Genomic DNA, 26,638 nt, shown 5'->3' on the forward strand with positions numbered 1-26,638 from the left:
GGCGGGAGCACCCGGCACGTGCGATTCCACGTGAGCCTCCCGGCCGCCGTGCAGCCCGGAGGTACGCAGGCGCCTGCCGCCAGGGAAAGTAGGTCAGACTCCTCCTCTCACGTGACCCGCTCCCCTTAGCTACCCCCGGCGGCCCCCCCTCCCCTCCGCCGGGGTGCAGCCGGGATGCGCTCTGCAGCCAACGTGACGGGGCCGGGCGCGGGTGGGGGCGGGCCCCGGTCCGCGAGCGCCGGGAGCCCGCGAGGATTCGCCGGTTCTCCTCCCTCCGGAGCGCTCCGCTCAGAAGTCGGGCGGGCAAAAGGGAGCGCGGCGCGGAGCCTCCAGGGAGCCGGGCAGGAAAAAGAAGGGGAGAGGAGAAGCGACCCCAAATCCCTGACACGGGGACTGGGCTGAGCCCCCTTTCCTGCTCTTTGAAGCAATGCTGCCTGCGAGGAGGAAACGCGCTTCGCGTGTCAGTGCAAACCGAGTCACCCGACCCTTTGCAGCCCCCATTTGTATGAAAGGTAACTCAGACATTCGTGGAAACGAACTTTGTGGAACGAAATGTGAAAGAATGTTAGCGGTTCCTGGAGTTTTGAAGGAATATGGCACAGGCCCCATTTCCAAAGTCCTACCCATTGCCCCCACCCCACTCCCTCCCCCACAAGACACTCCGTGTAGAAGGATTTTAAGCGGATTTCTCATCTTCCTCAAGAGACTGAGGAGGTGAATGTGGCGCTGATGGGGCTGGGTGTTTAGGGGCAGGGCTGGGGTCGGTAGGAAGGCTGACCGAAATCAGCTGAAGCCCGAGTTTTCAGTGTTAGGAATAATATTATTTCTTGCCCCCGCCCCTTCTGGTTTTTAACTTGTTGCGCCCAGGACAGACTCTGCCTCAAAGAGTTTCAATCAATTGAGGAGACGGACAAGCAAAATCAATGGGATGGGCTAGAAATGCCCTCACAGAGGTGTGCCCAGGTGTTACATAAGCACAGAGGAGGAGGGGCCCCAATATGGGGTGGGTACCCTGAGTCTTGAAGGCTAAGTGGGAGTTAGCTGGCAGAAAAGTAAGGAAGAGGGGGTGGAAAAGGGTTCCAAACAAAAGAAACTACTAATAGTTACATAATATTTCCCTCAAGGAGCCTTTTACTATAATTGTCTTAGCCATGCCTATGGTTAGAAGGTGTACTGTTTCCATTTACGTTATTCTAAGCCAGTCTTTAATGAACATAGTTGCACATAATGCCTTTACCCGTGCACTTTTAAGTAAGTCCTCCAGGAGTGGGATGACTATATAAAAGATACAAATATTTGGTGACTTTTGATAAAGCATCATCAAATTATGTTCCCCAAAAAATTCACTAAGTTGTGCCAAGGTAGCAGTGAACTGTTTAGCATTTGGGCAGAAAGCCGCCCATTATTTATTTCTAATCAGTGAAGCCTGATGAGATTAACACCTGATTTAGTAGAATGCCATAAATCATAATGCATGGATTTGTGACCCAGGATAAAATTCAAATTGAATTCAAGTTTGAAAAATGGAGACTATCAGACCAGTGCGTTTAATCCTTTACAGTGAACCATACAGCAGGTGCAAGGTTGGGTTTGGAAGGAGGAAAGGAGTGAGACAAACTGCAGCAGCACCAAATGCCTGTCTCTGATTGCTCCTTTTTTTTTTTAATTTAAGATTTTATTTATTTATTTGACAGAGAGGGAGAGAGAGCATGAGCAGGGGGAGAGGCAGTGGGAGAGGGAGAAGCAGGCTCCCCGCAAAGCAGGAAAAGCCCGATATGGGACTTGATTCCAGGACTCCAGGATCATGACCCAAGCTGAAGGGCAGTGGCTTAACCAACTGAGCCACCCAGGTGTCCCTGATTGCTCCTCTCTTACTGTAAATCAAGAGTAACAGAGGAGGAAGCAAAATAAATTTTTAAAAAAGGAGTAACAGAGAAGGTAGCTCCACACAAGTCAGAACAAGCCAAGAGGCTTCCACACAAATGTCACAAGAGCAGCAGATTCAAAGAGGCCCAGATTTGACCCAAGAGGCCACTATAACTTGCAGGAGGAAGGCTGGTGACATGTCTGGGAACAAATCTCCAGAATCCTACATGCTTCTGCACTTGGTCTCCATTGGCATCTGTGCCTACAAGGAGAAAACAGTCCTCTGACATTCAGAGGAACATAGAGGAAAAGGGTAATTTGGGTCATATGGACAATGAAAGAGAGGATCTTGCTTTTTGCCTGTATTAATCTGAGTCATGATGGATAACTGAAGCATGGTGCAGTTACAATTTTCCAGAGACATGGCTTCGTTCATGCTGTGGGGTTTCCTTAATATCCATTCTGCATGTTGTGAAATGACTGCATACTTTAGGGGCAGGGGGCTTACCTCTCCTCAGCTCCAGGAGTCAACCTCGATTGAATTAACCAAGTGGGGTCGCACCATTGCTCTTTTTATGAGGATTACTGGCGTTAATTCAGCAGAAGCCAATTCAGTTAGAAGAGTATCTGGCACGTATTTAGTGCTCAATGAACATTAGTTGTTGACACTCGTGTAACAATGACTGGTTCCTCAGAGAAGGCCTGGACTTGTTTCAGGGCTTATGGGATGCCATTCTTTCTTCTTGGAGGGCCGTGAAGAAGTGTGTGTACTTACTGATGTCATCTTCCACCTTCAGGGAAGTCCACTTAACCGCAGGCCTGATAAACAAGGAGAGGCAGAAGAGACCACACCCTGACCCTGCTGTTCGTGGAGTCTAAGCTATCTCTGGACATTTCAGTTATTTGAGACAAATACATCCCATCTGTTACTTCAGTTACTGGAGGTGGGTTTTTCCCTTTTTTTTCCCCTGCAGAAGCACCCTAACTGATCCAAGCCTAGGTCCTCATTGTAATTCAGGGGTCAAAATGATGACACTGGCATTCCATTCTGAGCATGAACTTGTTAAAGAATGAGATTAAAACTTATCTCCATGGCAGATGAGTACAGTAATTCAGTGAATTCATTTCCTAGGGCTGCCATAACAAAATACCACTGGGTATCTGAAACAAAACAAATTTGTTTGCTCCCAGTTTGGGAGGCTAGAAGTCTGAGATCAAGGTGTTGGCAAGGTTGGTTTCCTCTGAGACCTTTCTCCTTGGCTTGTCATCTTCTGCCGTTTTCACATGGGCTTCCCTTTATATGCATCTGTGTCCTAATTTCCTTTTCTTATAGGGACAGCATTCATACTGGATTAGGACTCACCCTAACAACCTTATTTTAACTAAGTGACCTCTTTAAAGACCCTCTTTTCTTTTTTTTTTTTAAAGATTTTATTTGTTTATTTGACAGAGAGAGAGATCACAAGTAGGCAAAGAGGCAGACAGAGAGAGAGGGGTCCCCATGCAGGACTCGATCCCGGGACCCTGAGACTGTGACCAGAGCCGAAGGCAGAGGCTTTAACCCACTGAGCCACCCAGGCACCCATAAAGACCCTCTTTTCAAATAGAGTCACATTCTGAGGTCCTAGGAGCTAGGACATCATGATATGAATGAGGTGCGGGGCACAATGAGTCCATAGACATTAATGATATAATATGGATTCCTTAAAATAAGATCCTCTCCCTTTTTCTAGTTCCCATCTTTAAGGGGTGTGTGTGTGTGTGTGTGTGTGTGTGTGTGTGTGTGTTGGGGGAGGGGGAGGTGCTGGGGAAAAGAGAGAGACTGAGTTTGGAAGAGCAAGTATAGATCCAGAAAACAGCACGCAATGAAGTTGTGGCTAGGTCTGCCCTTTAAGATCTGTCCTCAGAGAACAATTCACACTGATGACAGGAAAGCGAATGTAGAGGTGGCTTTCGTTGTTTTACTCTTTGGGGGAGATGGGTTGCTTTCCTAAGGAACGTGTTTCAGGCTGACTTTTCTTTTCTCCCTTAACACTTCTTGGTTAGACTGCTGGTGCTGTATCGAAGAGTAGAATCTCTCCCTTCTAGACATGGTTGAGCAGCTGTTTGTGTTCTTTCTAATGTCAGTCGGGCAAGTTTCCAAAAAAGAATGGACAGCTTGGTTTGCATTCCTGGATAGGTCCCTGAGATGCGTGGTTTGTGCTGTGTGGCATGAAATAAGTCACTTCCCCACTCAGGGCTGTTTCTTCACATGTCAAATGAAGCTGTTGGATTCCATGATTTCTAAGTCATTTCTGTCTACTCATCATATGACTGGATGAAAAAAAAAGTGCTTTGGTTTCTTCATTGGGCTTTGCTAGTAAAAAGTGAATTTATTGTATTCAAAAACTCTTTTACACATGGTTATGGGTATCAGGTATCCACAGCAGACAACGAAGCCTCAGCTCTCTGAGAATGGGTTGATTCGTATCTGCCATCTTTGTCTATCTTCCCATGTTTCTTTCGTTGTACAATTCTTTGACTGATTGATTTTACACAGAGTGGGGGGAAGGGCGGGGAAGGGGAAGGGAAGAATTTTTAGTGGTGGAAGTCACCATTATTGCATCATTGCTACTGGGAGTGCTGGCCCAGGGAAGGCACTGCTCCAGCCCGGAGGTTCTGAACCTGTGATACACATCAAAATCACCTTTTTTGAAATACACATGCCTTTGACTCCACTTCTCAGAAATTTGAATCAGTGAGTCTGGAGAAGGACCTGAATGTGCTGAAAGTCCTGCAGGTATAATGTCTTATACCAGTAGCTCTAAGCTGCAGGTTTGGACCAAACATTTAACTTCCTTCCCATTCCCAGGTCCTTTTAGCCAATGATACCAAAACACCTTATACGGCTCCCATAATAAAAATGTATCTGCAATACATTTGCAGAGGGGCACCTCTTTTTTTGTTTTTTGGTTTTTTCCAAAATTACATATTAGAAGTTTTAGTTGGTTGTGGGGGAAAAAAAAAGTCTAAGTAATTCATAAAATTTTACCTATTTTGCCATTCTGATTGCAGTTATTCCTGAAACTAGGTAGAATGTTTTGCTACCGAGCTGATTCCTCTAAACAACAGTAAAGCTTTGTATGGCATTGGCAATAGATTGAGAGCAGTATTTGGTATCTGTGTTCTTTGTTAAATCACTGAGGTACATTCTGGAATTAGAGCACTAACATAACAGGGGGTTTGATTCCATTAACACTCCTGGAGGGTTTATTCAAGGAAGCTACATGTGTTGGCTGAACTGTAAATTAAACAGGTTCTAGGCTTCCACTCCTTCCTGTTTGCATCTCTGTAGCTGCATACGGCATTCAGGCTCACTGGACACCAGGAAAGAACATCCAAGGAGAGTAAAAGAGGAAACATTACTCAAAACATAGAAAAACAAAGAATTTCCTGCTTCCTCCAGAAGTCCAGCTCTTGGAGGAGTGGAACAAGCAGATACTGTGGAGTCCAGCAGAACTGGGTCAACTCCCAGCAACTCTTGCCACAACCGGTCGCCCTGTGTAACTGCTGTTACCCCTTCTGAGCTTCAGGACTCTGACCTGGAGAGGGTAGGAGTCCCACTCATGGGGCTTGTGGCTCTGAGGTTTGGAGTAGAGATGGTACATGTAATATAATAGGCTATAACAGGCATCCTCGAGTGGTTCCTGGCATCATCGTTATTCTCTCCTTGGGAACAAAAATAGGTACAAGAAGCAAGAATTTGGTTTTTCTTCATTGTTTCCTCTTAATGAGAGAACTCAAAAGGAGTTACACTAAATTTAGAAAGCTCTTAATTTGCCCATTGGTAAATAACAATATGCTGACTTGGAAGTGGCCACTTCTCTAGAGGTGAAGCACAAAATGTGTTCAAATACTAAAGCAAATGTGATCATCTCAAAGGGAAAAAAGAAAGAAGCCATTAAACTTCCTTTGAACTGCCCATGAGCTGTGACTTAATAGCTTTCCTTGAAAAACAGTGAAAACTCATACTCCCTGGAGTTGACCTGCTGCTACAAATTGGCACCATCTTTTTCGGTATGGGGGACCTGGATTCCAACAGGGTAGTAGGACTTAAAAGACCTCAATTCTTACAGAATTCTAAAATGAGTAAACTACAGAGCAGGTGGCTGTAAACTGTCTGTTAGTTGTTGTGAGGGAAGGCAAAAGAAAATTGAGCCTTAAAAAAAAATATATATATATATATATATACACATACATGCATATATATATACATACACATACATATGGTACCTAGTGGTTCAGTGGTTCAGTCAGTTAAGCATCTGCCTTCAACTCAGTCATGATCCTGGGTTCTGGGATTGAGCCCTGTGTGGGGTTCCCTGCTTGGCAGGGAGTCTGCTTCTCCCTCTGTCTCCCCCTACTTGTGCTCATGCTCTCACTCTCTTTCTCAAATAAATAAATAATATCTTTTAAAAAATTAAAAATTAAAAAAAAATTAACCTCTTAAAATCCTGAACTTGCTTGGGGCAGAGTCTTGTATCAACCTTAAATGTCTATGCAAGTGGAAGCAGAAAGGAAGGAAGGGTTGTGATGTTAATGTCAGACATTCAAAATCAAGGCAAAGTCTAACTACCTTGAAGTATAACTATCATAAATCTTTTTTGTACCGAATAACATAATAGAAAAATGTAGAACATAATATGGTTGAAATAACATATATAAATATCAATGATTTACCCTGTAAGTAGAAAATACATGCATACTCTTTTTTAAAGTGTTGATACATTTACATTTTTTATTTAAATTCAATTAATTAACATAGAGTGTATTATTAGTTTCAGGAGTAGAGTTCAGTGGTTCATTAGTTGCATAGACCACCCAGGGCTCATTAAATCAAGTACCCTCCATAATGCCGATTGCCCAGTTACTCCACCAACCTCTGCTCCAGCGAACATTTATAAAAATAACTACATATCCCTGACCTTACACCCAAAGGAACTAGAAAAAGAAGAACAAACAAAACCCCAACCCAGTAGAAGGAAGGAAATAATAAAAATGAGAGCAGAAATAAACAAAATAGAAACTTAAAAAAAAGTAATTATATATTAGGATGGATTCAAAGAAACACTTGATTAATCATCAGATGCAGGTGCAGTGTTAGCAGTGGTTATCTCTGAAGGGAGGGGTCAGAGTGAACTTTACTCTTTTCTGTGTTCTTTTATATTGTTTGAAGACTTTCTAACCAACATGTGTCATTTTTATTTAAAAAAAAAAAAAGTAAGATTATTTTCATTGTAAAAGAATGCCTAACATGGGCGCCTGGGTGGCTCAGTGGGTTAAGCCGCTGCCTTCGGCTCAGGTCATGATCTCAGGGTCCTGGGATCGAGTCCCGCATCGGGCTCTCTGCTCAGCAGGGAGCCTGCTTCCCTCTCTCTCTCTCTGCCTGCCTCTCTGTCTACTGTGATCTCTCTCTGTCAAATAAATAAATAAAATCTTAAAAAAAAAAAAAGAATGCCTAACAATTACTGGACAGCTAGTGTACTGCAGGGCTAGGTTTTAAACATGGGTCCTGACATATCATTTCATTTCATCCTCAGTTTCTTTCTTCCCCACAAACATCTTTCTCTACTTCTATAATCATAGAAGCTTTAGGGCTACATGTAACCCCCAGCTAGAGACTATTTCCGCAGCCTCCCTTGCTGGCAGGTGGCCAACTAACTGGATGCTCGTAGAAGAGATGAGTATACCCCCCTGCTCATCGTTCCTCTTTTAACCTTTCTTGCTACTAGAATATAGACTGAGTGGACATGATGGTGAGCCAAACTCAACCAAGCCAAAGAGGGCCACCATCTAGAGAATGGGGAGTAACAAGAGAGAGGATCTGGTTCCTGATACTACAGAGTCCCAAATCAACCTTGGACTATTTGCAATTAGACTGTTTCAGGTGGGGTTGGGAGCAGTGGAATAAGCAACTATTTTATTTAAACCACTATTAATTTGTATCTGTTAAAGCTGCCACATCGATATTCTGTTACTATTTTATATTGTGTAGCTTCTATATGCAATTATAACATGTCTTATCACCATAATTATTTAAAAATTCACATTATGTTGAATGTACTTCGGTGCTTACCAGTAATCCTTATATGTTTCAACATCCCCCCTATAATAAATAATTTATTCTAAGCATGCTCAGTGGCCCTGATATATCTTTTCATTCCAGAAGAGACATATGGCTGATATATTCTCAGAGTTCTTCATATTTAAATGACATCTTGATTATTTTTAGAATTTTTGAATCACACCTTTCCCCCCTTAGGTCTCTGGAGATTGTTTTTTGTTTTTTTTTATCTATTGGTCTGTGAAGAGAAGTGTTGAGATCAGCCTGATTATTTCTTCTTTTAAAGTAATCCGACTCTTCTGCTAGGGGGCTTGCAGACTGTAAACTTTGGAACAGGAATTCCTTAAAGATTATGTGACAACACTGGTCAGTATTTAATCATTTTAAAAGAACATTGTAGATTATTCAGTGTATAAATTTCTGGCTTCCATTATGTCATTTTCTTGTTATATTATTTAATTTTTCTTTTTATTTTGTTGTCTTTAAAAGCCCCAACTATCGTAGCTTATTCATCCATTCAACAAACATTAAATAAATGTTGGTCACCACTTTTTTTTTTAAGTTTTTATGAATTTAGAGAGAGAGAGCAGTGGGAGGAGCAGAGGGAGAGGGGAAGAAGGATCTCAAGCAGACTCTGTGCTGAGCACGGTGCCCAAAGCAGGCTTGATCCCACAACCCTGAGATCCAGAGCTGAAATCAAGAGTTCAACCAACTGAGCACTCAGATGCCCCAGGCCACCACTCTTTGTATTATTATGTGCCAGCCAGGCGTTGTTCCAGAAGCCAACAACAGGGTGAAGAAGATGGACAAAGCTTCTGCTCCACGGAGCATGCTTTCTAGTGGGAGGAGGCAGAAAATAATTAGCATCACTTCAGATGGAGATGTGTTTTAGGAAGAAAAACCGGGGTGATGTAACAGCGTGGCCACCACAAAGCAGCAGATCAACGGCATCGGCAGTGTTGGAACTGAACCCTGCAGGTCTCCAAGAAACCATACATCCAAAGAGCCTCAAGTCCTTTTTTGCCACATCACACATGTAACCCCTTAGGAAATCCTGTAGGGGTATCTGAGAGTGATTTCAAAATGTATCTTGAGTCAGAACACTTCTCATCACCTCAGCGGCTACCACCCTGGGCCGGGCTACCTTCATCTCATCACCTCAGCGGCTACCACCCTGGGCCGGGCTACCTTCATCTCACCATTGGTCTCCCTCCTTCTACTTGTGTCCTCTGAGTTGCCATCCTTCAGCGTCCAGAATAATTTGTGAAAACTTAGTCACACACTGTCATTGGCTTGCACAAATCTCAACGCTGGCCTCCTATGACAAAGAGGGTTACTTTCTACCAGAAATCATGTATTTCCTCTTTCTCTCCTAATAAAATTGCCCGGTTTTAGCCAGGCAGATTTCCCAGCTTCCCTGGCAGTCCATTTGACGAGGTGATCAAATCCCGGCCAACAGGACACAAGTGGAAGTGACCTGAACAGTTTCTAGCTTGCGCCCTTGAAAAGAGAAGAGTGGTTCTTTCCTTCTGGACTGCTTACATTTGGGCTGATGCGGGAGAGAGGAACTTCTATATTATCTAAATCATGGCTGTTTAGAGCTGTCAGCAGAAATGATGTGTGGTACTGCTGGACCATTCCGTTAAAAGAAAAGAGGCTCCCATTTCTGAATCATGATTCCTGCTGCCTCTGCTGTATCCTCTTGAGGATGGCAGAACCGTCTACTAATCCCAGGCTATCTGCATTTGGACAGTTCTATGAGAGAGAAATAGACTGTAACCTGTTGAAACCTCTCCGCTTTTGGGGTCTCTTTGCCGCAGCATCTTAGATCCTGCCTAACCAATATATTTCCTTTCACACTTAAATGTTAACTTTTTTTTTTTAAGATTTTATTTATTTGACACAGAGAGAGAGAGATCAAAAGCAGGCAGAGAGAGAGGAGGAAGCAGGCTCCCCGCTAAGCAGAGAGCCTGATGTGGGGCTCGATCCCAGGACCTCGAGATCATGACCTGAGCTGAAGGCAGAGGCTTAACCCACTGAGCCAGCCAGGCACCCCTTAAATGTGAACTTCTTAATCTGAAGAAGACAATGCCTATCTCCTAGGGAGACTAACACCTAGCAGTGTTTAGATCAAGGTGTATACTAGAAATATATCAGTGCCTTTCCCCATCCCCTTCACTCAGCACCTCCTTTTCATGCCTAGAGGCCCTAAGGTCAGTGTGACTGAATTTTAATGGGAAATTAAACACCTGTAATTAGAAAGGTGGTTCTTAAGAGGATAGTATCAATAAACATGTATGTCAGGAGCTGTTATATTCTTGACATTAAAAGGTTTCTCTTTCTTTGGGAAAGTCAGGCATTATTGATTTCTTGCCTTTTCACTGTTCGGGATAGCTTGTCGTCAGACATGTGCCTGGGTTTTCCCAATGCAGCTCAGGAATGGATTCCTTAGATATTCATCAGCAGAAGTTCGATGTGTTAGCACCACTCTTGTCGTAGACTGTTAAGGCCTATGAATAGCAACCCACTGCCGGGGCATTAATTGTACTGGGCAACAGTCAGAGCCATGGTTGGGAATGTGTGCTTAACCCCCATCAGGTGCTGCCACTCCAGGATGAAAAAGGCCACCAGTGGGGTTTCTACCAAATACTAACAATGAGATGGGTGCTTTCTTTCATTCCTCACAAGAGCCCTAGAAACCGTCATGATGATCCCCATTTCATTGATGAGAATACTGAGGCTTGGGGGGTTGGCTGTTTGTCAAAGAATGCTGAACAAGGCAGTCATAAATAAAGCCAGATTTTCTTCCATATCTGTGGTTTAAAACTCTTGTTCCTCCTACCTGAGCTTCCAACAAGTGAGAAAGACAGGTGAGCTCCAGATTAGGAGTCAAGAGAAGGGAATTCTCATGATCTTTGCCACTTTGAACTACATCTCTGCGTGAAAACAGAAGAATGTGGAACCTGCAGCCACTGAGGAATGACGCCAGATGCTTCACAATCACATTAGACCAATTTCTCTGCTCCCATTACTTAAGTCCATATACATCCCAGGGGCCATGGCCTCCCTGCATTCCCCCAAGGAACCCGAGGGTTAGCTGCTTCATTCACTAACATTTATTGAGCATGATTTAGGCACCTGGGTCACAGAGATGAACAAGATACATAGGATGTCTGGCCTCACCAAGCTTACACTTTAGGTGGCGGGGGGAGGTAGTGGGTGGAAGCCGGCCATACACAATCAGTTGCACAGTTTTAAGATTATCTGGAAAACGGGGCACCTCAGTGGCTCAGTCGTTAAGCGTCTGCCTTCAGCTCGGGTCATGATCCCAGGGTCCTGAAATCGAGCCCCACATCAGGCTCTCTGCTCAGCAGGAAGCCTTCTTTCTCCCTCTTCCACTCCCCCTGCTTGTGTTCTCTCTCTCACTGTATCTCTCCATGTCAAATAAATAAATAAAATCTTTTAAAAGAGAGAGAGAGAGAGAAAGACTTTGGGTGCCTGGGTGGCTCAGTGGGTTAAAGCCTCTGCCTTCGGCTCAGGTCATGATCCCAGAGTCCTGGGATCAAGACCGGCATCAGGCTCTCTGCTCAGCAGGGAGCCTGCTGCCCTTCCTCCCTTTCTCTCTACCTGCCTGTTTGCCTACTTGTAATCTCTGTCTGTCAAATAAATAAATAAATCTTTAAAAGATAAAAAAAGAATTTGTCAAACAGATACTGTACTACAGCACAGTCCATCCCAACTTCGTATTAACTGACATCACATTAGTAGCCTCAGAATGGCTAGAATAAGGGTATTTACATCAGAGAAACCAGACCATACTACAAAACACAACTTTGTTTTTTGGGACAGCCAATTGTTAAACATTTGTCAGTCCCTCACATACACCTCCAAGGATAGCCACCACTAACCTGGCTTCTAAACCCATAGAGGGGCACCTGGGTGGCTCAGTGGGTTAAGCCTCTGCCTTCAGCTCAGACCATGATCTCAGTGGCCCTGGGATGGAGCCCTGCACTGGGTTCTATGCTCACCAGGGAGCCTGCTTCCCCCTCTCTCCCTGCCTGCCTCTCTGCCCATTTGCGATCTCTCTCTCTGTCAAATCTTTAAAAATAAATAAATTAAAATAAACCCATAGAAACTTTGTACAGAAGACGTGCTCTTGGGGAGGCTGATCTGATCTCTTTGGCTTCAGCCACATTGTATTTGAGAGATTCATTCAAATCACTGGATGCATTAAAGGGAGAATGAACAGCAGGGGTCCAAGCATAGGAGAGGCGGACACCAGTAAGGAGGTACTTCTGGCCAGACTTTGCTATTGGGATAGGATCTGAGAATGGAGTTAGGAGAGGGAGACAGAGCTCTGAGATGGAAACCAGTGATTGGCCCTGATCCCAATGTCAAAAAAGGTCATAGCTTCTGGAAAAGTTCTAGGACCCGGAAACTGCACAGAAGAGAAGGGATTGAGGGCCGTATAATAGGTGAAATGCATCTTTTCTAAAGAGGGGGCACCAGCTAGGGGATTTGTAACTGATAGTTTCAGGATTAGGTGTCCAAGAAGTGAACGTATGATAAAGGAGACGAGACTCTTGTAGACAAGGCAGATTGCAACCGTGAAATGAAGACACCCATACTTCAGTAGAAAAAGCAGGTGTTGTTGTAGGTCCTTTGTTTTCAAGACTTCTTTGGTTTGAAACAGGATGGGGAAGGTGACTAACACACAGGAAGAGAAAGAGAAGGATTCTTATCTCAAAGGTAAAATTATACTGATAAGCTATAGAGAGGAGAACACCAGGATAAGGATTATAGAGAGGAAAGGTTGATTATTTTTTTTCAAGGTTCGGTATACAAAATCCCAAATGAGTTGAAAGAAGAGGAAATATATCCATTCTTTTATGTGTTTGTTCATTCGTTTATATATTTAATATTTGTGTTTCAGGCAGCAGATTCAGCACATTTGACGAAGAGGCAATGTCTGATCCTAGAACTTTGCTTTGAGAGGGAGAGGAAGCATACACAATATGGGATATCTTCCTGCTTTTCCTCCCCTCCCTCTCACTGCCATATTAATGCTCAAGGGAAGATGTGCTCTGCCAGGGAGGAGAGGCTTCATTCTTTTTTTGCTTATTGTTTTCAACTCATAGTATCCTATTGTAGAACTGTTGAGATATTGTGAGAATTAATGTCAAGATAAACTCTAAAACTGATCTAGGGTAGCATTGTTGGCAGTAGGATTCTAGAACTCCACACATCTGAATAATTTTCTGTAGTGAGTTGAATTTCATACTCTCAAAAAGATATGTTCCCCATATCCTAAACCGGTGAAAGAGGGCCTTATTTGGAAACAAGATCTTTGCAGATGGAATTAAGGAACTTTAGACAAATGCCAAGGAACACCTGAGCCTGCAGAAGCCACAAGAGGCAAGGAAGATGTCTCCACAAGTGCCTTTGAAGGGACCATGGCTCAGCCCAACACCTTGATCTTTGGCCTTCAGAATTGTGAGAGAAAATTTCTGTTGTTTTCAGACACCAAGTTGACTGTAATTTGATAGGGGAGCCCTTGGAAACAGGATACCTTATCAAAAATGCAGATTCTCAGGCACTAACCCAGTCTACTGAAAGAATCCTTAGCAGCAGGCCTGGGAATCTGCATTCTGATGAACTCCTCTAACTCTTATCTATAAAGTTTGACAGCTACTGATAAGAACAACTGAGTGTGGCTTCTGTCATCCAAGCAAAAATAGCCCAAAGAGCCCACTATTTCAAGATTTTTTTTCAATTAAAAAAAAAAGGAAATCCCATAGGCTACCTGCCATTTTGTTAGCAAAGAACACAGGATTATTAGACAATTGTATGAAATACTCAGATTACTGGTTATTGGAGACTTATAATTACTTAAGCACTGACTGCATAGCAACTAGAGGCGCAAGCCTAAAAACATGGTGGCAGGTTTCACTGGATGGGAAACCTTCTGAATCACTGTGTGCAGAAACAAATGAGGAAGGAGAGCTGAATGGTCAGGGTTTAGTCCGGGTAGGTAAACAGAAACCCAAGCTGGAAAGGTAATGGAGAATCTGGGAGCATTGATAACAAACACGACTAACATTCATTTGGGGATAAAGCTGACAGGCAAAGGAGGAAAGACCAAGCTACTGAACTCTGTAAATGATATTTCTCACTCCTTCTGAAGTAGGCATGTAAGAATCCTTGAAATGTGAGAGTTAGAGGAAACAATGCTTGGGAAAACTAATGAGCACTTTTAGGTGACTCAGGCCACTGACTCTAAGTTTTAGTCTTGTCCCCATGAAATCTGCGTATTTCTGCATCTAGTTATTGAGTGTCTTCTAGGTAGTAGATACGGTGTTACAGTGACAAATGTCAAAAGGAAAGAGCCATACCCTAGAGGGGCAGCGGGAGTGATGAACATGTAAGCAAGGGTTTCAGGAATCCAAGAAAGGACTCACTTTTTCTGGGGTCTTTGGGAAGGTTTCAGCAAGGAGTGACAGCTAAGCAGAGCCTAGAAGTTGGAGGAGGTGCTCATCACATGAAGAAAGGAAGCGAGTATGAAGTGTGAAACACGACTATTCTGATTTACTGAGTTTGTACTTTGTGCCAGGCACGAGTCTAAGGTCTTGGTGTGTATTAACGCACTTAATCCCCACCTGTAAGGTTGGTACAGTCACGATTCTCTTCTTACTCTTGGGGAAACTGAAGCACCAGGAAGCCTAGTGACTTGCCCAAAGTTACCCAGCTAACAGATGGGGGAGCCAGAATTTGAACTCTAGTCGTGGTCTTATTCCAGAGCTGCCCACCTATATACTGTGTGTGCCTTCCTCCTAGTGGGGCCACCATATAGGTGTAGGGCAGGGTGTGGGTAGGAGCCTGACATGAGTCTGGAGACTGATGCTCAACTGGAATGGGTCTACTGCACCATAAGAAGATTGGGATTCATTCTACATGTAGCATGGAGACGCTAATGTCTAATAAGCAAGAAAAAATAAAATCAGTACTTTTGAGACACGATTTCAGCAGATGATTATTTGGGGGGGGGATGAACAGGGAAAATGCTGGGGGGTAGTAAGTGGGCCATTGGGGTATTCTAAGGGAGAGCTGAAAAGGTCTTCATAAAGGCATGGCATTGAGGATGGAAGGGAGGGGGTGTTTATTTTTTCTCTTTCTTTCTTTCTTTTTTTGAGAGACAGAGAGCAAGCATCGGGGAGGCATAGAGGAGGGGCAGAGGGAGAGGGGGAGAGAGACAGAGAATCATAAGCAGGCTCTGTGCCTAGCAAACAGCCTGACTTGGGGCTTGATCTTAAGATCCTGAGCAGCATGACCTGATGAGCCAAAACCAAGAGCTAGACATTTCACCAACTGAGCCACCCAGATGCCCCAAGGGAGAAGGAATTTCTTTTTTTTAATTATTTTTATTAACACATAATGTATTATTGGCCCCAGGGGTACAGGTCTGTGAATCATCAGGCTTACACTTCACAGCACTCACCATAGCACATACCCTCCCCAATGTCCATAACCCAGCCACCCTCTCCCTACCCCCCATCCCCCAGCAACCCTGTTTGTTTTGTGAGATTAAGAGTCTCTTTGGTTTGTCTCCCTCCCAGTCCTATCTTGTGTCATTTTTAACCTTCCCTACCCCCCCATCCCCACCCTACCTCGCAAATTCCTCATATCAGGGAGATCATATGATAATTGTTTTTCTCTGATTGGCTTATTTTGCTCAGCATGATACCCTCTAGTTCCATCTATGTCATTGCAAACGGCACAATTTCATTTATTTTGATGGCTGCATAGTATTCCATTGTATATATATATATATACCACATCTTCTTTATCCATTCATCTGATGATGGACATCTAGGTTCTTTCCATAGTTTGGCTATTGTGGACATTGCTGCTATAAACATTCGGGTGCACATGTCCCTTCAGATCACTACATTTGTATCCTTAGGGTAAATACCCAGTAGTGCAATTGCTGGGTCATAGGGGAGCTCTATTTTCAACTTTTTTGATGAACCTCCATACTGTTCTCCAGAGTGGCTGCACCAGCTTGCATTCCCACCAACAGTGTAGGAGGGTTCCCCTTTCTCCACATCCTCGCCAACATCTGTCATTTCCTGACTTGTTCATTTTAGCTATTCTGACTGGTATGAGGTGGTATCTCACTGTGGTTTTTATCTGTATTTCCCTGATGCCGAGTAATGTTGAGCACTTTTTCATGTGTCTTTTGGCCATTTGGATGTCTTCTTTGCAGAAATATCTGTTCATGTCTTCTACCCATTTCTTGATGGGAGAGGGTATTTCTAAGAAATAATTAGGCTCTGGCTTCAACTTTGAGAACTGCATTTTGTTCTCAAAAGCCAAACTGAAGGATAAGGAGGAGGGTCAATTCTGCAGCTTTTAACTTAGTGATTGGGTAAATTGGTACCATTACGGGAAGGGTGTAATACAAAAAGAAGATGAGTTGGGTTTATTTGAAGGTTGGAGGAAAGAGGGATTAAAATTAGGGTTACATTACAAAGAGAATTAGAGTCTTAGATATTTGGGACTTACTGCACGGCTGTGGCATCTAAGCTTACTTACTTGGTTGAGTCAGCAAATTGTACTAGTCAGTCCATATTGTTTTTATTTATTTATTTTTTAAAGATTTTTATTTATTTATTTGATAGAGAGAGATCACAAGTAGACAGAGAGGCAGGCAGAGAGAAAGAGGGAAGCAGGCTCCCTGCTGAGCAGAGAGCCCGATGTGGGGCTCGATCCCAGGACCCTGAGATCATGACCTGAGCTGAAGGCAGAGGCTTAACCCACTGAGCCACCCAGGCGCCCCATATTGTTTTTATTTTTATTTTCTCTCTATTATGATGTCTTGACATCTTAACATTTTCCTGGCTCGGATAGTGTGAGAGGCCTTCTATCCCCTGAGGGGCTTACCACTTCTTAAAGGCAGCAAAGGACTCATGCAAACGAGCCAGTCCAGAGCCCTTCCTCCTCTACCCAGCCTGGAAACCTGACCTTCTTGGGTTTTTTTTTTTGTTTTGGTTTGCTCTTGTTTTTGTTTTTTGTTTGTTTGTTTGTTTGTTTTTAAAGACTTTAATTTGAGAGAAAGAAAGAGAGAGAGAAGTAGTTTGAGCAGAGGGAGCTGCAGAGTCAAAGGGAGAAGCAGACTCCCTGTTGAGCAAGGAGTCCTATATGGGACTCAATCTCAGGACCCTGGGACCATGACCTGAGCCAAAGGCAGACCCTTCATCAACTGAGCCACCCAGGTGCCCCAAACCTGAAGTTCTTTAATCATCCCAGAGGCGGGTGCTGGGCAACTAGGGACCACCAGAACTATTCAAACTAATCCTAAACTCATCACCCTGCCCTGCCTTGCTTTCCTATGTAAACTCCAACAAGGCCTTGGCCTTGGTTCTCCCCTTACTGCTCTGCTGTTGCCCAGCAGTGGTGCTTCCCTGCGTGGTCCTGCGTGGTCCTGCATGGTGTGTCCTGTGTTTGGTTTCTAGGACCTAACTATAATATTGTCCTGAGCCTCCCTTTTGTCTCCTCCCGTGGTCATGGTCGGCTGACCATCACCTAAAAAGAGCACAGAACACAGGCCAATTCACCAGCTCTGTCTCCAGAAGAACCTTTCCATGGCCCCAGATTGCCCTCCTATCCTTGACCAAAAACAACGGAGAGGAGAGATGAAAGAATAGGTTCACCTCATTGCAAATCCAGTTGTCCTCCTGGAAAAACTGCTCTGGGTGGACATAGGACATTATCCTCAGAGTCTGGCGGCATTTCACTAGACTATCAGCTTTAATTTGGATGAAACAAGTAAAAGGGTCTGAGTACCATTCGTGCATTGTGCTGTATCCTGCCAGCATTTATAGGTGGTTGGTGGAAGTGGAATCCAGCACCTGGAAGCAAGGCAGCTACTCTGTGACTCGGAAACAGAAGAATCTAAAACATACCATAAGACGAGGTTGTAGTACCCAAACAGATGATCCATACATGTGTGGGGAGGAGAACAACCAGGGCCCTTTGGGAGAGGGGAGCCATTCGTAGGGTAGCGGTGCTCTGTGTTCAGGTAGACCAAGGTCTCTGAAATTCAACACTATTGACATTTTTGAGCCAGATTAATTCCTTTCTGGGGGGCTGTCCCGTACACTGTAGAATTTTAGCAGCATCCCTGACCTCGACACCCCTGATGCCAGACGCAGCCCCACCCTTGGGACCCTGAACTTCTGACCAACAGAAATATCTCCAGACATTGCCCGATGTACCCCACGGGAGGGGGTGGGGCCAAACGCTCTCTGTTTGAGAACCACCGAGACATAGACTGGTTTCCAGTTTCTGCTACTTGTAAGCTGTGTGACCTCAATGTGTTGCTCCACCCCTCAAAGCTTCAATATCCTCATCTGTAAAATGAAGAATGCAGTGCTCATTTGTGATTTTGTCCACCAAAGAGTCCCTCCTCTTGGGGATCGCTGCTGGAAGTCACGCACCCCAGTAGAGAGACGAGGCCGGTCTGCGGGGAGAGAATGAAGTCAGCACAAAGAGAGAAGCAGGAGACGGTGCGGTGAAGAGTCAGTGAAAATGTTTCCAACCCCCAGCCCCATTTGCCTGGGACAGCGCAACTTTGGTTTAGGACACAACCAAGGATGTTCCTCACTAAGAAGTATTAACGCCCGCCTCACAGGGCTGCTCTGAAGCAAGAGGGCAACGGTGCACGCAAAGCAGATAGCATGGGGCCCAGCCCAGTCAGCGCTCTGCGGAAGGTGCTAGAAGAAAGTTCATTCTTCCTCTCGTCAACTTGGCCTTCCAGCAACTGAACAGCCTATAGTTCTGACCAGGCTTTGTGGTGCCTGTGCCCCTGTACCTGGCATTCTCCTCCTCCCCGAGCTACTTCTATCTTCAGGACCTTCCTTGAGGACCCTCTTTTTTTTTTTTTTTTAAAGATTTTATTTATTTATTTGACGGAGAGAGTTCACAGTAGACAGATAGGCAGGCAGAGAGAGAGAGAGGGAAGCAGGCTCCCTGCTGAGCAGAGATCCCGATGCAGGACTCGATCCCAGGATCCTGAGATCATGACCTGAGCTGAAGGCAGCGGCTTAACCCACTGAGCCACCCAGGTGCCCGAGGACCCTCTTTGAAGACTTCCCTGAGCCCCTCTAACACAGTTAATCACTTCCATGTTCATGCTCCCCTTTTATCTGTCAATTATACGTATTGCACAGAGATAGACATCGGTTAAAGGGCTGTCTCCCCCCTGGACTGCAAGGAACTCATACTTCTTCTTTGCTTTACTCCTCAGAACTTAGCACAGCACTTGGCCTAGGAAAGCCTTCCACGAGTATTTGTGCACTGAGGGGAAGAGACTAGGGTACTGTCTCCGGAAGGCAGACCTGCTAAAAGTTCAATCTTAATGTTCCATGTGTGCCCCCCACCCCACCCCTAAAAGAAAGAAAAAAGTCAGTAACAGATAAGGAATAGTGTGCCTGGGACCTAGTAAATGCAGAATCCAAAGCACCAGGAATACTACCTCTAGCCCCTTGCAAAGCCCAGCAGATGTGATGCCTACCAGACATAATGAACAGATCTTCAGGATGCTTCCTCCTGCTCCTCTCACCCTGGCTGTGAGTCCACAGTGGAAATGTCCACATCTACTTGGTTACTCAATTGGAAAGAAGTCACAGCAAGGCCCTGTGCACCCGGCTGGCACTGCCTGATGTCATTAAGGCCGTCTGACTCACTTGCCTCTCTCTGATTCTGTGCTCAGCAAAACGCTCCCATGAAGAGTGTCCCTACCGGGCGGGGAGCTCACCGTCCAGCTGACACACATTTTTAAGTACTACTTGAAGTTCAAACATATCCAACATGCCCAGAGCTTCTTTCTAAAGGAAAGCCACACCAAATTAATCTGGTTGCATACGGTTTGTGCCATTTGTCTGAGTTTAACCAGTTGCCTTGGCCTCTAGTAATTAGACCAGTTACCAATGTCCCAACAAAGACACCCATTTATAGGCATTTGGTTGGCCAGTCACTTATGAGATGACTCCTGTGAAGCTTTGCCCAATGTAAGACCTTCATTTAGGATGGTGACAATGTCTCTGTCGTGGGATGAAGGCACAGTGAACGGAGGGCAGCTGCTCCTCTATACCCACATGGTAAGAGGCCATTGTTCCAGTTCTCCCCAGCTCTGCAGGATGCTTGTACATGGCACATGAGCACACGTGCTCTTAGCAGTTCTGTAGTCCTCCTGTCCACCAGATAAGATAAGATGGATAAGAAATCCATCAACTCAAGGCATCTAGTCTCATATTTCTACTGTTCCTAAAGAGCCTAACCCATAGCTGGAAAACTATTTATATTTTTTAAGATTTTTAAAGAAGTTTTTACTTATTTATTTGTCATAGGGAGAGCACACGCAGGCAGAGAGGCAGGCAGAGACAGAGAGAGAAGCAGGCTCCTTGCTGGACAAGGAGCCCCATGCAGGACTTGATCCCAGGACCCTGGAATCATGACCTGAGCTGAAGGCAGTCCCTGAAAGGTGACCCTGGAAAATTGTATTTTAGAGTGTGGTTGATGTAAGTCAGTTTTGCTAAACTTGATCAACCCTGGATCCTGAGCAATACTAAATTCTGAGTCCTGGTGACTGCATGCTTCTATTACTCAGCTGTTTCTAACTTCAGCTATATTTCCTTGATTTGACATAATTTTCCCTTGTTAATTAATCCACAAATTTCTATTCCTCTCATCCTTTAGGAAGATAAAGGAAATGGGCATCCCTTCCCTACTCTGCCTGAGGGGCTATTTGGAATCTGCTATATTTTGTTTTCCCACTGAACCTCAAACTCCCGTTTCTTTCGGGTCCTGGGAGCAGTAGAAGGTGTCTGCCCTGGTGGGAGAGAGAAAGAAGTGAAGAAAAAAGGACACACGTTTGGAGGGAAAGTAGCCTCTAAGATCACAGACTACACAGAGATGCAGACTCACGGGTGGGAGCGTCTCCAGAAAATGCAAATATGCCCCAATTAGCAAGTCATCACATTTGCTTGACTTTTCCCAAGTTACCAAGCATCTCCAGATGTGTGATCTCAGTTAGTCCCCCTGGCCACTCCAGGAGCTGGGAAAACACGGGCCTTAGTTTATATTTCACATAAAGAAGGGTGAGATCAGGGAGGTTATCCAAGGTTACAGGGCAGGGGCAGAATTTGAACCGATTGGAAGCCCTGTGAGTTTATTGGATGGATGTTTGCTATTCACTTACGGCATCCAGGTTAAGAGCACAAGCTTCAGAGCTAAGCAAAGCTGTTTTCAACTCATAGCGTCTCCATGTATTAGCTAGCCATAGGAACATGCATGTCACTAATTTCTGTGACTCTCACTGTCCTCATCTGTAGAATGGGGATAAAAATCCCACATACCCTGTATCAGGGTTGAGAGTTATAAATGAGATAATATATGAAAATTGTTTAGGGGACACCTGGGTGGCTCAGACGGTTAAGCATCTGCCTTCGGCTCAGGTCATGATCCCAGGGTCCTGGGATCGAGTCCTGCATTAGGCTCCCTGCTCAGCGGAGAGTCTGCTTCTCCCTCTCCCTCTCTCTCTGCCACTCCCCCTACTTGTGCTATCTCTCTCTCTCAAATAAATAAAAAGTCTTTATAAATAAATAAAATATCTAAAAAAAAAATTTTTTTTTAAGTGTTTAATGCTGTGCCAGAACCCAGTTAGGCACAGAATAAATGTGCCTTCTCCTCATCATACTGCTGTGGTTATTATTTTGGTAGGCGTAGTAGTAAACACCAATGTCTGGCCCCAAACAATTCCATTACAAAGCCCTGCACGGATCTTTTCCCTCACCTTTTACCACACATATCCTTTCTTTCTTTCTCTTCTACGCTCTTTTCCTCCTACTACCTTCCTGTCCCCTTTACATAAAGCCTCTAACTCTTAAACACACACCCTTGGGTTGCTGCCCCTTATGTCTGTCTTAGTCTTTCTCACTGGAGTTTACTAGAGCACCACAGGACTCTGAGAAGAGGTAGGAAAGCCCAGCCTTGGTCTTTGACACGAGTCACCCTTTGGAGGGGAGCTTAGCATTCCCAACACATGTTTTTTTGTTTGTTTGTTTCAGGTTTGCATGTTCCTGTCTCAAGCAAATAGATTTGAGGGTCTCCAGGAATTAAGGCAGTGCGATATAATTTTCCTCTTCAGTGTTGTAGCTGGGTTAGAGGTTTCAGGGAGGAGGAGGGCAAGCTAGGTTAGGCGTATCCTGCTGAACTCCCATGTGATGCCTTTCGCGTCTGAATTAATTCCCTGGACAAAGTGCCCTTTCTGGCAACAAGATAAACAGGTTCATCTAGAGGTTTGGCTCAGTGGTGTATAAAGCCCTTCATAACCACAAAGTTGGGCTCTTTCCACCCCAGGCTCCCAGCCCCTGGTAGGGTACAGTGGCAGGCATTGTATGCTCAGCAAGGTTTCACACCCATTGGGAATCTGAAACACAGACACTGCTTACACCTCAAATGAGCTCTTTCTGCCGACCTGTGGCGCTGGGGCCGACAATGGCCGCCTCACATCCACGCCCACTGGGCTGCGAGAAAGACTTCCCTCCCCTACCCCACTACTCAAAATCCTGAAATGACTGGACAGGTGGAAACCACTGGCTGGGCAGAAGCCGATTTCCAGAGCTTCAGAGCAGGGTCAGGCTGTGCTGGCGTCTTTTAAGAAGTTGGTTCTGAGAAACCTTTCTTCTATGATCATTCCTATTTTTAGAACCATTTCACACCTCGGGAGCCTCTACTATCCTTCCCTCCTTGAAGAGTTTTCCACTGACTTGTCAAATGTTCTTTTTATGGTCTTTATTAGTTTGGCTTTTTCCAACAAAGTATTTGATTTTGACCTTTTTTTTTTCTTTTTCTCTTTAAAGCATTGAAATATTGATAGTGGTAACCAGGAGCCTCCAAGAGACAAATATTTGCTTGTGTACATAAAAAGCAAGTTGGCCATTGCTTCTGCCTCCAGGCTTTTAAGTTAATATAGATAACTTTGTAGACGGTCTTGTAACAAACCAAATGAGCCATTGAAAGCAAGCCCTTTATTTTAGCCATGAACTTTGATGAACTTTGTTCTGTTGCTTGATAACAATCAGAGCCTAGGAAACTTATAAATAAAATTATTCTATCCTTGAATATTTTGTCCCTTGAGGGCAGAGGTTTTGATCAGGAATGCCTGGGTGGCTCAGTCAGTTAAGCATCTCCCTTCAGCTCAGGTCAGGATCCCAGCATCCTGGATCAGGCTCCTTGCTCACCAGAGAACCTGCTTCTCCCTCTGCCTGCTGCTCCCCCTGCTTGTGTACTGTCTGTCTCTATCTCTCTCTCTCTCTCTCTCTGACAAATAAATAAATAAAATATTTTTTTAAAAAAAAGATTTGGACAACCCGCAAATATACAGTCATATAAATGCACCAGATAATTTTAAATATTTTATTTATTTATTTGACAGACAGAGATCATAGATAGGCAGAGAGACAGGCATAGAGAGAAGGCTCCCTGCTGAGCAGAGAGCCTGATGTGGGGCTTGATCCCAGGACCCTGAGATCATTACCTGAGTGAAGGCAGAGGCTTAACCCACTGAGCCACCCAGGGACCCTGCACCAGATAATTTAAGGGGGAAATGAACATCTTTTCAACAGTTGCTGCTAGAACAATTGGGAGTCCTCATGAGACAAACGAGAAAAAAAAACAAAAACTTCAACCCCTACCTCAATTCTAGATACAAAATTAATTTGAGATAAATCATAGACCTAAATGGAAAACTTTAAACTATAACGGTTTTAGAGGAAAATATTTCCAAGACTTCAAGTGGCCAAAGGTGTCTTAGTTCACTGAAAGTAATAACCATAAAAAACAAGTTTGTAAATTGAACTTCATCAAATTTAAAAACTTCCGCTCATGGAAAGACAATGTTAAAACATTAATGGACAAGCCACAGGCTGGAAAAAAAAATCCACAACACATATATCTGGTAAGGGAACCTGTATCCCAAATATGTAAAGAACTCCTAAATTCAATAAAAACAAGACAACCCAATTTTTTTTTTAAAGATTTTGTTTATTTGACAGAGAGCACAAGCAGACAGAGAGGCAGGCAGAGGGTGGGGGGGACCAGGCTCCCTGCTGAGCAAAGAGCCCAATGTGGGGCTCAAACCCAGGAGCCTGGGATCATCACCTGAGCCAAAGGCAGAGGCTTTAACTCACTGAGCCACGCAGCCGCCCCTAGACACTCAATTTTAAAATGGGCCAGAAACTTGAACAGATACTTTTCAAAGGGACATACACAATGACTAAGGAGCACATGAAAAAGCGGTTAACATCGTTTGTCATCAGGAAAATTAACTTAAAAGTACAATGAGACATTGCTATCCACACACTTAACATGACTCAAATTTTAAGAAACCGACACCACCAAATGTTGGTGAGAATCCAGAGAGAGCAGAACTCTCGACTGCTGCTGGCCATGCAGGAGAATTCACCTAATACAGAAAATAAAACCGGTTGGCGGTCCTTACAAAGTCAAACATAACTCTCCCCCACGTTATAGCAATTCCGCTCCGATTTCCTTATCCAAGAGAAATGAAAACATATTCACAAATTGTGTCTGCCGGTTTCCTTTCCCCGTATCTTCCCCCTGTGCCATTTGCTTCTGGAATCCCTTTTCTCCTGTTCCTGTCCCTCTGACTTCTGCCTGTGTAAATATTGTGCATCCTGAAATCCTGGTCTCATGGGACAGTCCTCAATGTGGCCCATGTCCAGAGTTGATCAGAAGAGCTGAATTGTATGAACCAAATTCCCAAGAGACTGGTTGATCAATCAGGATGCCAGTGTGTTCATTTGCAATGAGAAATCTAATTTCAAGCCACAGTGTTAGGTCCTCTCCAGTGGTAAGGACCGCGATCGCTCTGGGAAACAAGATCACTTGAACAGATAGAGGTTTCATGGGAAATGCTAATGGACTGTTACCCTTGGGCGCACCTGGGATCTGTAATCTATTTCTGACCAGTCCAAGAGGATGCTCTCAGCTATCCTACTTAATGGGTTTACAGGTAGGTAGAGGAATGAAGGCAGGGAAATAGTCTCTTCCTCTCTGAAGGATGGTGGAAGAGTCCTTTCTTCTGTGAAAAACAGTATAATAGAATTGCGGGATTTGGGAAATTCATGAAAGACCTTTAGCTCTGTGCCCAACTCAGACACCTTCTCTAGAATCCCTCTTCTCATACAAGTACCTGTGTCACCTTCGTGTACACATTTTTGTTCTATTAAGACTATATTATAGGGGCACCTGGGTGGCTCAGTGGGTTAAAGCCTCTGCCTTCAGCTCAGGTCATGATCTCAGGGTCCTGGGATGGAGCCCCAAATCGGGCTCTCTGCTCAGCAGGGAGTGTGCGTGCGTGTGTGTTTGTGTGTGTGTGTGTCTCTCTCTGCCTGCCTCTCTGCCTACTTGTGATCTCGGTCTGTCAAACAAAGAAATAAATAAATAAAATCTTAAAAAAAAAAAAAAAAAGACTATATTATAGTGTTTGCATATGTCAGGCCATAACCTATTCCATTAGAATTATGTCTTTTACATCTTTTTCTCCCGAGTCCCAGCACAGTCCTTGGCATACAGTTGGGACTCAACAAATGTAGGTGGCATTAGCTAAGAGGCTGATTTTTTCAGACTTTGGCTGAAATTTGAAACATCATCACACTATCTCAGAATGTTACTTTTTCATTATCATTTTAGAGTGAAGAGAACTTCAGAGGTCACTTGATCACAGCCCAGCTGAGAGGAGAAGGCATTCGATAGAAGTCACCATGCCTGGTGCCCATGTGTGGTCTCCTGGCTTTCCTGGCTCCTGGTCTCCTGGCTTTCAGGTGCCTTTTCTCTTACACTTCTCTTCTGGGGTGAATTTCAGGAAAATTCATCGAGACTCCACCATATCCCACCTCAGAGATAGCCTTGTGTCTCATAGAAAGAACATTTTCTTTAATTTGTGCCTATACCTTCTTGCAGACCTTTCCCCAGATCATGCTGCTGTGATCTTAGCATGGAGTTGTGGGGAGAGTGGGAAGACACTGCCTGCCCACCTGGAGCTCTTCAGGCCTGAGGCCAGTGTCCAGCCCCATCGTGGGCAGAAGGCTTCGCATACCACAGCCTCGGGGCTCTAGCAACTGCAGGTGCCTTGTGCTGGAACCCTCAGGGCCAGATGCTGAAGCCACTGCAATGGCAGTGAAGCCCCAGACCCTTCTTCTTCTTCTTCTTCTTCTTTTTTTTTTTTTTTTAAGATTTACTTATTTGTCAGACAGAGTGAGCACAGGCAGACAGAGTGGCTGGCAGAGGCAGAGGGAGAAGCAGGCTCTCTACTGAGCAAGGAGCCCGATGTGGGACTCAATCCCAGGACCCTGGGATCATGACCTGAGCTGAAGGCAGCCACTTAACCAACTGAGCCACCCAGGCATCCCCCGAGACCCTTCTTAAGGAATACTTTAAATAATTATTTTAATTACTGTGCAAACCTTGTAACCTGACCAGGGCACAGTCATCTGTACTCTCCTACAACACATATTTCTTGCTCCCCAGGGAACCTGCTTCTCCCTCTGCCTGCTGCCCATATTTCTGAAACCCCATTTAGTGTGC

General features: G+C 44.5%; 1 long non-coding RNA gene across 1 annotated transcript; it reads left to right on the forward strand.

The window, feature by feature from the left end:
• Positions 1–187: 187 nt before the first annotated feature.
• LOC131816501 (uncharacterized) lies at positions 188–25,860 on the forward strand. The gene is made up of 3 exons (XR_009348083.1): positions 188–512; positions 2,664–2,810; positions 25,745–25,860. It is a non-coding gene; the product is annotated as an uncharacterized LOC131816501 (long non-coding RNA).
• Positions 25,861–26,638: the final 778 nt, after the last annotated feature.

This window comes from Mustela lutreola, chromosome 15 (assembly GCF_030435805.1).
Source record: "Mustela lutreola isolate mMusLut2 chromosome 15, mMusLut2.pri, whole genome shotgun sequence".
NCBI classification, from domain to species: Eukaryota; Metazoa; Chordata; class Mammalia; order Carnivora; family Mustelidae; genus Mustela; species Mustela lutreola.